At 38.9% G+C, this 12,432-nt stretch overlaps 1 protein-coding gene across 2 annotated transcripts in view; it reads left to right on the forward strand.

The window, feature by feature from the left end:
• Window positions 1-7,034: 7,034 nt before the first annotated feature.
• Window positions 7,035-12,432, forward strand: part of tp53i11b (tumor protein p53 inducible protein 11b) — a 30,783-nt gene continuing 25,385 nt past the window's right edge. The window contains exons 1-2 of one of the 2 annotated variants that reach the window (XM_010757263.3): window positions 7,035-7,167; window positions 10,309-10,420. The gene's annotated coding sequence lies outside the window, so the exon portion shown is untranslated. The remainder of the gene's footprint in view (window positions 7,168-10,308; window positions 10,421-12,432) is intronic. The other variant, XM_019260929.2, reaches the window with a different exon arrangement.

Consider the following 12,432-nt stretch of genomic DNA (forward strand, 5'->3'; position numbering starts at 1 on the left):
CTACTGTGAACTTAAAGAAAATATTGTGATCATGTATCATAAATACCCTGTGATTTCAAAATTCAAAATTATAGGCCACTTGACACAGATGGAAGTCATATTGTGGGTACATGCAGTTATTAGGGTATTTTCTGCTACTGCACGCATTCAAACTCAGAGTTTGTGTTGTCTTTATAAAATATTTAAACAGTGTTCATTTCCTGTGCACGCTGCAGTGTAAGATTATCTATCTGCAGTGCTCATGGATGAGGGGGAGAAGCTAGCCCACATCAGATATGAAATGAATCACCTCTTACGCACTTTCATCCCTTAATGATGAAATATCATGTAAATAGTATTCGCAGCCATTTGTCACACGAGTGTATTGAACGAGAGGGAAATGCCGTGCAGACCTGGATTTGTACCATCGGTGGTATTTTGATGATTTTGATAAATTACACTCGCACTAATTGGTTTTAAAGGTTCAAACATCGCTATTGTTTTTCCATGAGTACTGTCTTGTTTGTGTATCCAGTCAGCTGATGCCACAGTCGACACCTCTATTAAACTCAAACCAGAATTAATTAGAATTAATCTGTATTTAATGAAGTTATTAGCATTTGAGACCGATTGACAGCTTTTATTAAAGGTCACATTTTCATATATGTTTTTTATTTATTTGATTTCTTCTATAAGATCCCCGGGATATCTTTCAACTTGTAAAATGTTAATGTTTCAAACATTATATAAAATCGTATTTGGCTCCTTTTGAATTAACTACTCGGCCTGTTGTTGAAGCTAAGAAGCAAAATACCTCCAAAATCTGAATCAAGCCGATGTTTGGGTTAATGATTGTCGCCTACTTGGAACAAATAAGAGCCAGATTCTTAAAATAGCACTTGGCTGAGGCTAAGAGGAAATTTAATTATACTTGAAAGAAGGGACACCATTGTTTCCATAAGAAGAGCAGCTTAGGTGCTAAATATTTAGTTGGATCCCACGTAGAAGCACAATGTGCCAAAAGCCCCAGAGAGCATATCATACTGGCTTAATCTTTTTCAATATACCAAATCATGCAATCTGTATGCAGTATTTAGGATGCACACGTCCAAAGTGCTTTTCTGCAACACTTTGATTGTGTAACACAAAGGCTTTGTTCTGTCCCTGGTTTCTTGTCTTTTATCATTCATCTTTTGTGGAAGTTATTCACTGGAAAGGTAATTCATTTTGTGTCCTGATTATTAATGGCATAATGGATTCTCTAATTCTGAGACAGAGACAGAGAAAATAATGATTAATCTCAAGGTAATGAATGAGCCAAGGAAATATTTAGCTGGCTCTGTCCAGTGTGGTTGAGGCTAGGTCAATAAACCTGGAGGGCAGAGAGGGATTCAAATAATACTTGACCTTTGCTTCCTTCCACTTTCGGGCAAAGCCTAATGGGAGGTTCTCACAGATAAATAAACAACCAAGCTACAGCTGACTGCCGCTCATCATGTTTTCTCCACCCCACTGTGTTTGAGCCACACTTGTTGTGGCTGTAGTTGCTGCACTAAGCACAGCAGTTTTACGACAGTCTGCTGAAAATAAGGTTGAAAGAATCAGCTGAACAGCTGAAGTTGTGGTGTGCACACCATAATAGTTGCAGTCCACAAGTTATTAAATATAGCACATCTTCTGAAACCTGATCTTTGTGTTTGGATGTGACCTTAAGGGGCAGCCAAAGTACTTTGAACTGTGCTAGAACTGTACAAACTTACAAAAGTGCAGACTTATTGATAGTTATGATCAAGATTTTTTAGACTAACCCACACACATTAATGCATTTTCAAATGCAAACAGCTCACTTTTTTTCGATTTATAATGAAACAGTGTTGATTATGATTTTAGAAGAGAATGTGCAGGTTATTGGAAATGTACTTTGTGTTTTTTGTTTGAATGTTTTATGTTTTCATCTCAAAGATTCTGACTGTTAAAACATTAGTGGAACATACAGTACACATTCAGTATATCATTTGCATATTAAAACTTTAAATTCTGTGATTAACTGCAGAACTCACCTTACTTAAAAACATTGTAATTAATGCAATCAAAGCTGCTTTTTAAGAATTTTTAGTCACGCTCAATTGCAGGTTTTAAGTTTCACTGAAAAGTGTCTTGCATATCCATTTGGAGAACTGCACCAAACATGCACCAACGTCACTCACAGTCTAATCTTATATTTATATTCACTGGCAATATGTAACTGTTTAACTGTGATTAAAATGTAGAAACAGTTGAAACATTGTAGTGCACGATGAAGACAAAGTGACATCATTGCAGAAACAGACTAGGCTAGACTAGGTCCATGAATCTATTGCCTCTCTCCCAACACACCTACCATGTACATACAATCACATGATCAGTCCTCGCCAATCATATTTACACTGAGCATGGTTTTAGCTCTTGCTGGTTTACTCATTTTGCTTTTATTTCAAAATAAGAGCACAGTGTTTTTAAAGATGACCTCTTCCAGTATTAACAAATCATTCTACTTTCAAAGAACCAAATTAGCTGGATGAGAATAAACAGCATTATTTTAGACTGATAACAGCATGTCAGCTTAAAATAATTCAGTCACATTTGAAGAACAGGACCTTGTCTGCTGTAGTCTTGATAAAGTAATCTTTATGGATAAGACAAGACAATATTTCCTCTACAAAACAGAACGCTTTATCCCCTGAGGTACTGTAAATAACCTCCCCTCCATTTGCTCAAACGTTCACCTCTCTCCAAAAATCACCTCTGCACAGTATCAGTAATGCATCCCTTCACCTGGCTTTATTAGCTGTGGACAGTATTGGCTGATTCTTGTTCCTTTTTTTTTTTTAGGAAACTCTGTCCTGCTCGATTTCCCACAGGCTTCCTGTTGTGTTGACTGGTTGCAATTTTCTCAGCCCGCTGGCAAGAAGCCTAAATAATCCATTCCTTAAAATGAAAGAAATATCACAGTCTTGTTCTTAAACAGCATATCGTGTGTTCTTGAGGCAAAGGAGGATTAACTGAATAGGATTTTTAATGCATACACGCACAAGTGATTACCATATGTGAGAGACATCTCGTGCTTTCAAGACATCCTGGAATCTTAGGATGTGAAGTGAGATGAAGCACAGCAGGAGAATTTAAGACTAATGCTAGAGGGTTGTCTAACAAGATTAGCTGGAGAGGTAGGATGCCTGCAAGACAGCTGATAAGAACACCTTAGTGACACCAAGGTCCACTGAGGTGTTGAATGGAGCTGATCTGTGACCTCTCTTCAAGGATCTTAAAGGAAACTCAAAAATCATGCGGATCCCATAGTCAGCATTTGTCATTGGACATATAATTCATATCGCCTTGACCAATAACCCTGAGTACACAACATAGGTTTTAATCCATCCACAATAACCAAACACCTTGTTACAGACGATCTAATCTTAGAGAGGCCGGACAACAGGCAAGAAATTCAATTTTGCGATAGCGAAACACGATTGGTTGCTGCAGGTTGGGGGTGGATGAAGAGTGTTGTTTGTTTGACAGGTTTGAGTGTGGGTGAGGACAAAGCGCGCACGCCTCCCACATACCAGCCCCTTTCTTAGAGCCCATATTTTCTCCTTCATTGCTCTGTCATTGCTCAGTGTCTGCAGGCTAAAAATGGTACATTGAAAAATGTTATAATAAACAAAGCGTATGTGAAAACATTACTGTCTCCAACTCGCATTACTTTGAACTAAAACCAAATAATCCATTTTGCAGTCTTGTCAGTAGTGAACTATGGTGATATCATTTCCTTGCACGCTCTACCATCTATATTTCAATCTTTAGATATACTTACTGCTTTACTAAATCTCCGGAGTGTCTCATTGAGGAGGTTCTAAAATTCAAAGATGGGTTTGGTATAGCACAAAGTCTAGCTTTTATTCCATATTTAGTCTATATTTTTGGATATAAGATATTATTTAATACTGGTTTCATTCCATATTTCAGGGTTAGAATATTTTTATGCTGATATCAGTCCATATTTTGTGGGTTAAAATATTATTCAAAGCTAGTTTTATCCTATACTATTGTGTTTCTGTGTAATCTGCTCTCATTAGCTCACCCTGTGTAAATAACAGTTGAATTAATTAATGTCATTTCCCTGACAATGCACCCACGCATCTTCGCTCTACTCACACCAGTCTACCCAGCCTCTTACCCTTCCTTTCTCTCAACAAGTTGCTGTCAAACTGGATGTCATAATCTTGCAGCTGGGGGATGATTTCACTGGAACATGACCACAATCCTGATTTCAAACATTTTCAAACATTCTCCAATATCGTTTAATTATTTCCATGATTATTATTAAGAGCAAGATCCATCTGGTGTGCAAAAATAGACATTTAGACAAGGTAAAAATGTAAACCATTACTGGAAGTGGAGTTTCTTGGTTATACTTAGACTTGGATATATTATGAATATAGATATCACTATAACATCTACATTATTCACTGATCCCCTGCTGAGTCTGTTTTGCGCCAGTGAGTCTGTTCTTTCAATTCTTAGGAAGGTTGATTTCCAAACAAGCGTCACCTCTGATTTACTGCGTTTTAATAGGCTATTCACAATATGGTTTTCAAGGCCAACATGTGAAGTACACTAAAAAGCCTTTTTATTTTACTGACCTTCATGTACAAAAGACGTCACCATGAAATGAAATGTTGACCATGGATTTTCATGTGTAGTTGTGGTAGCATGTGGCTTATAGTTGGATTTATTGTATAAAATACTATAATACCAACCACTTCTATTGTTCACAGTTGAACAACAGAAGCATGACTACACTTTGACTTCAGTCAAACAACATTCCTTATAATTATACAACACCTCATGCTCCCTCCACTGAACACCTTCATTCTTGCCATGGTTTCAAAACTGTTTAGAGACAGTAGAATTTGGTTAACCTCTTCCTGCAGTTTGAATGTAGCATGTGTGCGTTCTTCTATCAGACAAATGTGTGTACAGTACATGTTACCATGAAGCTGTTCCATTTAATGTGTGTCACTCCATCTAATGTTTCCAACCCTTGTGCACCTTTTGCCTCCCACATCTTTCATTCCCGTCTTTGAGTAAATCCATAGAGGTCGTTCCCCCAACACTAATTCAGCACCTTTATTCAAAGCTGGGGACCTTGTTTTATTAGCACCTACATGAGTATCTTTGATGCTGTTAAAAAGACAATTACAGATAAATAACCCTGTCTTTTCACACAGGCTGCAAAGACAAAATTAGGAAATAAAAGGCTCTCAAGCTGTAACTGTTTTTGCAACATTAAGAAAGACTTGATGTTGAAACACTGGATAGATAAAAAAGGAAGCTAGGGGTGTTAGTTTGCTAGATAGTTGGTAGAGCATCCGCCCCATGTATGAAGGCTCAGTCCTTGCTGCAGTGGCCCAGGGTTCGAATCCTACCTGTGGCCCTTTGCTGCATGTCATTTCCCATCTTTCTCTCTCTCTGTCGCCACACATTCCTGTCACTCTTCAGCTGTCTCTATCAAATAAAGCTTAAAAAGGCCAAAAAATATCTTTAAAAAACAAAAAGGAAGCTAGAGCAGCTTATACGTTCATTTGTTTTATAAATAGGTACTATCAATCACTTTTCATACGAGGCTTCTTCGTAACACTTTTATGTATTGTACAGGATGTTTTGCATTGTACTATATTTTTGACAGGAAGTAACACCTTTTACCGCATTAGCTTTATGTGATTAATGCCTGCTGTGAAACTAACAGTGTTTTCTCAGCTGCTTTGACATCAAATAAAAATAAAAACCACTGTGTCAAATTCTGAAATGCACTCACTCACTCTCTCACAATTTGCATTTCTAATTGCTTTCATGTCACCTTGTACATCATCACAAAATACTTGCTGTGAAAGGATGGGTTCACAGTCTTTCAACTCCATCCTAAAACAACAGTCAGGTTTCAATATAAACTCTGAAATGGGTTTTAATTGCTGTACTGTCTTGTCTTGTGAGAGACTCTTCACCCTCTTTGTGATCTGTTACTCAATCACAATGCAGAAACATTTAGGAAACACAGAAAATTTGGTACTACAACATGTAGTGAAATAACAGTATAAAATACCATAAAATGGAAATACAAAAGAAAAGTATTCACAGCTCTGCAAACCACCAAGAATGATCAAAGATAATCATGTGCCATCATTACCCGGCTTTTCAAAGTTATTTTTAGGTTGTTTTTTTTTATCAGATAGTGACTAAATATCTAAATATAGCCAAAGACGTGGATCATCTGCAGACCTAAGGTGAGCCGAATGAGGCATGGGTGCCCAAATAACCATCTGTAACTGCAGTTACCTGTCAAACAAAGTAGCCGTGCTGTTAATTCTGCATAACTTTAAGCCTGTGAGTTCAAAAAAATAAATAAATCACCCCCTCACAGTTGTCATGAACAGGGAAATTAGCCAAAACTGTTGTCTAAACCAGGCTGTAAACATATTTATTTTTGCTGTGAAATTGGGCATTTTAATATGATTGCTTATGGAGACTGACCCACTTGAGTTTTTAGCACTTCCGCATTGGCTGCATTTCCCAGCACTGGAGGTTGCTGCTTGGTGTGTGTGGTTGTATATTAAAATGCATGTAAAAACTCAGAGGGATCAATAAAGTAATCTATTCTCTTCTATTGTATTCTATTCTATTCAATCCCAGTCCAGTTGCATAACTATCTGTTTTGGTGGAGCCAAATAAACGATTAAATAAACAAACACATTTAGTTTATTTTGGGCACAAGGCCACAAATATCAGCACAGAATCACTCCCTCTTATTTGACATAGCTTATAATATCATATTCTGTAAACAGAGCCAAGTAGAATCTCAGCACACTGGATCTTTAGAAGGAAAAAAAAAAAAGAAAACTTTTTCCACCACTGGTTGAATGTTGTTGTTTTTTTTTTCTTTTTCGCGCTAGTCTATGTATTACGGTAGAGCCAAAGCAAAGCGCGCTTTAGTTTGAGCGCAGGTGATTACGGTTCCAGGTCCCTTGGATCTGGGTTTGTGAAAACACGGAGCTCCGCGCTGAGCCTCACCACACTGTCCACTCCTCTTCAGTCACTAACAGCCAACCGTTCACTCTGCAAACCAAACACCGGAGACTACTCTTTCCCGCTGTGAGTTACACACACATTATGTGCTTTTTTTTAAAAAATGTGTTTTTTCTTTTTTAAGATGCTTCAAGCTGTGTTTTGTATCTGTCATTGTCTCGGAGAGTTAACATTTAAGTTAATTTTCGCGGTGCGTTAACGGACCTGTCGACTATGTTTGAGTTGTTTTCTTGTGGCGAGTAGTTGGAGTGAATTTTATATATATAAAAAAAACATTTTTATGAAGTTAAACGTTTATCTTCTTCTTCTTCTTCATTTATTTCTCTGTTATCGTTTGGCTTTATAACGACTGAGCTGCTTCACCCCACCCAGTATTGTGTGTGTGTGTGTGTGTGTGTGTGTGTGTGTGTGTGTGTGTGTGTGTGTGTGAAGTTATCCAGCAGTCAAGGGTTAGTGTCAGCGAGGGACTTAATTATAACCCGTTTAAAAGTCTGGAAATAAATTCTTAATTCAACTTGACCGTGGTGTACATTTTCATACATTATATCATTAAAGGGTTTTGACCAAGTTTTCAAAAGGAGGTGGCAGCTCAATAAGTGAAAGTGGATTAACCGGTAGGGCAGTGAGAGATGAAACACACTAAATATCTGGATACATCAGTGATGCAAAGTCCCCCATTTAGGGCAGAATCCAGCTGTGTTTATCACAGGGAAGTCAAACACATGAATGTGCTGTAATGTTTATATTAAGTGGAGTTTGTGTCAGGGTGCACAGTTTATTTATAATTTATATGACTGATCCCCACCCTCCTGAAATTGAGATGAATTGTTGTTTTGATAAAACTGAGAGAGAGAGATGAATCATTCAGACTGAGTGTGTGAATCTACTCAGCACCTAACAGGTCAGTTTAGTGTTTGTTGTGTCAAGACTTGTCCCAAGTGCAGCTCAGCAATGCTGCCGTAGTATAAACAGTCATTTTGTCTGTCTGCGCTGTGAAGTTGACTAAAAGCGTACAGTGGGGCGAGTCTTGAATGCTATTACTCATGGGGTGAAATATAAGCTGGAAGTGTACAGACAATGATCCGTTGTATTTTCCCCCTCTAAAGTGCACTGCTGTTCAATGCAGTGTGTGCATGGACAAGCCTACGTTTGTAATGCTACGAGCGTTTGAACACACAACAAAACCTCTCCTGAGATGCTGGCCTGGGTCAAACAGAAGCCAGTAAAAAATGAAGGGAAGGGGATGTGGCGGCTGTTAGATTCCTTTATAGAGTCAAATAAGGAGACAAATTAAGGATTTAACATGCAGCCTTGTAAATAGCTTATTCGGTTTGTCTTTTTCCATGAATCAAGCTTTATTCCAATGGCAGGAGTCGCACTGTTTTTCTCTAATCGCCTTGTGATCAGTATGTCATCCAGGCTCTGTGGGCGGTGGTGGTGGTGCTGGTGGGGGGGAATGTTCGGACTGGCTGTGGAAATAGGAGAGATGAAACAGGGCTTCCTTCTCTGTTCTTTGTGCCCATGGTGACAAACTTTTTGGAAACTGAATGCAATTCACGTGGGGGTGGGCAGCGGTGGATGTCCATGGCTGTGCTGATGTAGCCATCAGCAGTTTCTCCGCCTGTGGTACATGTTCAGCAGCATCTCCGTCCTTTTAACCAAAGTAAGCATTAGATATAAATCAACGTTCGCATAGTAGCACTGCTTTCTGAGTGCTCTACCAGAATGGCTCTGGTAAATGGGTCAGATCTGGCCTGATGTTGACCTTTTTGGACTTTTTTTTTTCTTTTTCTATGAATGCTTGTGACTGTAGGGTATTTTCGTCTCAACCAACCCTCAAATACTATTTGGGCTTTTGTTGCAAGCTCTTATCACTAATTGCTTTCTTGCAGAGCAACAACACGACCCTCTGTCATCTAAAAGTGGTACATCTGTCTTACATCTATACTTAGACTTGGAAATATGATATTATATTATGACCTCCCTTGCAGGAGTACGATTTATGGAAGTAGCACTAGATTTCCCACACACCTGAGTGTTTTTTATGTGTCTCCATGCAGGCGACCAGACTGAATAGACTATTAACCTGGTCTCAGAGCCTTGCTGTGAAGCTGAACTGGTTCTTTGTGCATTAGGCAGCACCATATGTAAACGGCTATGTGTCTCTGTCTAGTTTTGTATGAGGAGGCACTGAGGCAGGCAGCAGCACTGAGTACAGCCCTGGGCAGTCCCACAGGTCCTTCACACACTCTTGGCATGCTGCACGCTGGGTAGCCAAAGCAGATGGTGACCGCTTTTTTTGTTTTAACCCCTCAGTGATTAATTAACACTTTCATCCACACCGCAGTCCACAAATTACACAACCAACTGTAATCATTACAATTTTAATGTTTATTTTTGGTTTAGCTGTACAGTTGTGCATGTGCAGGCCATTGGAAGTGTGAGGGTAGTGTTTACACTGCCTGAGGCACATAAACAATGGCTTTAAAGGATCTTCGCCTCGAGTGTTTTTTGATATTCAGAGAAAGGTAGATTATGCTCTCAAGGATCAAGGATCTGTTCTATTAGCGTTGTTTTAGCTATTGTCACAATTCACGACAAGTATGATTTACCTCTAGCTGTATTTAGTTCATTTTCTGGGCTGACTTCTGGTCTGTCTCTAGGGGCTACTGTGCACAGGCAATATTCTCCTGCCTATGACGATTGCTTTCTTCCTTTCACTTTTAATTTCCTACTGTCTGGTGTGACAGTGGGTTAACCATAGCCTTCAATAATGACCCTACAGCAGATGTGCTTCTATTTATTTCCAGTGGACAAGATTAGAGAAGCTAAAACCATATGCTGCCTTCTCAGTTGTTTTATGGCAGTGATAGGCTGCTCAACTTGTTAATTGCATCTGGGGAAGACAGAAAAGCAATTTCATTGTCGAGTGGTGGCAAAACACTATATGGACCATTTCTGTGTGTACTTTGCAAGTAATTTCCCTCCGGCAGTTCCAGCTGTCCACATAAACCCAGTAGAGTCTCATTCGGGATTCATTATCTTTGATGAACTCTTGGCTTCATATTGTAATGTTCAACATGTGGTGCTATTTTTGGTTTGACTTGCTCGCATCCTCTTTTGTCTGCTACGTTTAATGAGACTGCTCTGGTCTATGAAAGTTGCTAAAGACATTTTCAAACAGATGCTATAATTTCTAATTGACAGGTAAACTTTAGGGGACCACCACAGGACATTTGGAAGAACGGAGTAGTGGCAGCAGCAGCTTCATCTTCTTTAACCAGGGTGTGAACTCTACATCCAATAGTACTTGTGTTCAGTAAGTACAAGTGTTTTTTTTTAGTCTCGCTCGACAGATTTATAATTGTTTAGCAATTAATTGCGTGTAGTAAAAGGCCTACTGTCACCACAAATGGGGAATATACCAGGCTGTGCTAGTCAGCTGTCCAAAGAGCCATGCTGTGGAGACTAGTTGTGGAGAGTCTGTATGTATTCATGCTCACAGTGGAGCATTGTGATTGTTTTGGCTGCCTGTGTGTGTGTGTGCGTGCTCTTTGAGTTATTTTAATATGGTTTCACATTTCCATTGCCATTTGGACAAAGTCACCTTTCAGTTCTTCAGCAGCACTCATACCTCTTGTCTAACATTTTCATCACTTGCATAATCTGTCTGGTTAACTCACCTCCTGGCAACCCTTTAGTGGTATGACTAACGTCTTTTTTTAAAATGATGGAAGAAATGGAAATGCCTTAGCTGCTAAATGTTGAGCTTTATCTTTCCATTAGCTATTTCTTCAGAGCTAGCCCCAATTCAGGTTGCTCAATCCCTCACTTCTACAGGCGAGAACTCCGCTGCAGTTCATCACTGGATGTTTGCTTTTCACTGAACTGACAACTGTTGCTACTGCACTACACAATGAATCCCTTAAAAGTCCAGTGTGTAAGGTTTAAAGGGATTTATGGGCAGAACATGGTAGAGTTATATGTGCAAGAATGTTTTCATAGGTTTATAATCACCTGAAAATAAGAAACAGTGTTTTCTTTACCTTAGGATGAGCCTTTTTATATCTGCAGAGGGAGCAGGTTTCTGCCATGTCTCACGTGTTTTGATAGTTTTACCGCCACTGTTCTCCTACATGTTTGGAAGGGCAGAGTGAGGTGCAAAGTTGAAAATCCTACGCGCTGGTCCTTCTCTCCCACTAAAGTAGTTTCTCTGAGATTGTAATATAAACTACTGACATGGTAAATATTTTTTCATATCTAGAATATCTAGATCATTCGAGTAGCTCGAGAGCTGCACCCGATAGTTGTTTCTATGGTTGATTAATATTATTTTCCCGATTGATTATTTGGTCTAGAAAATGGCAGAAAATAGTGGAAAATGTCTCATGCATTTCTCCAAAATGCTTCTTTTGGCCTACCAACAGTACAAAATCCAAGTATGACAAATTTGATATCATGAAAGACTAAGGTGACCTGCAGATATTCAGAGGAAACGAGCTGAAGCCAGACGATTTTTGATGTAATTATTAACCGACTATTAGATAGTCAAACATGGCAGAAGAATACATTCAGCAGCAGAAACAGAATAAATATCTATGGTCCAACTTGGCTGACCTTTGTTCAACAATATGTGTTTTTAAAGGCACTTTTCCTGTTGTGATGGTTTAGATAAGGAAGGGAATCCCGTTCCTATGACGCACATCCAAAATACTTGTTGTCTGACTTTTGTAGGTATGATACAACCATGCACACAGACCCCTCGAGGCAAACATGTAGCAATACCAATATAACGCCAGACCAGTTAACTTTCATGGTAAAAGCTGAAATTATACCATGTCTGTGTAATGACTTGTTTTAACTATGCTGCATTTAGAAAGCTTCAGAAAACATGTTTATACTGGAAAATACAAATAGTATTAGGACTGTGTGTGCTGTTCTGTATGAATTATAGCTCAACAACAGGAGCTCCTGTTTTATACCCTTTCACACCTGATATGCTGTGAAGAGTGACGCATGCTTGTGGTTCCCATACAAAATGTCACCCATACCTCCACCACATACACTCTGAACAAACAAGACCATCTGCAGGCATTGGACTTTCCATATTTGAACTGTATTTGTTTTGATTTGGTTTTATTTGAATTTCCTTTTGGTGATTTTTATCCCTTTTAAACACACTCATATTATTGTACAATTGAAGTAGTACTAAATCACTCCAACCTACACTCTAGCCACCCTGCTGTGCAAAATGATTGAAACCCCGGGTAGTATATAATTGAGCCTCGATGCCAGTCTAGCTCTGCCTTGCACACAACACATACTAGACAT

This window comes from Larimichthys crocea, chromosome XXI (assembly GCF_000972845.2).
Source record: "Larimichthys crocea isolate SSNF chromosome XXI, L_crocea_2.0, whole genome shotgun sequence".
Classification (NCBI taxonomy): Eukaryota; Metazoa; Chordata; class Actinopteri; family Sciaenidae; genus Larimichthys; species Larimichthys crocea.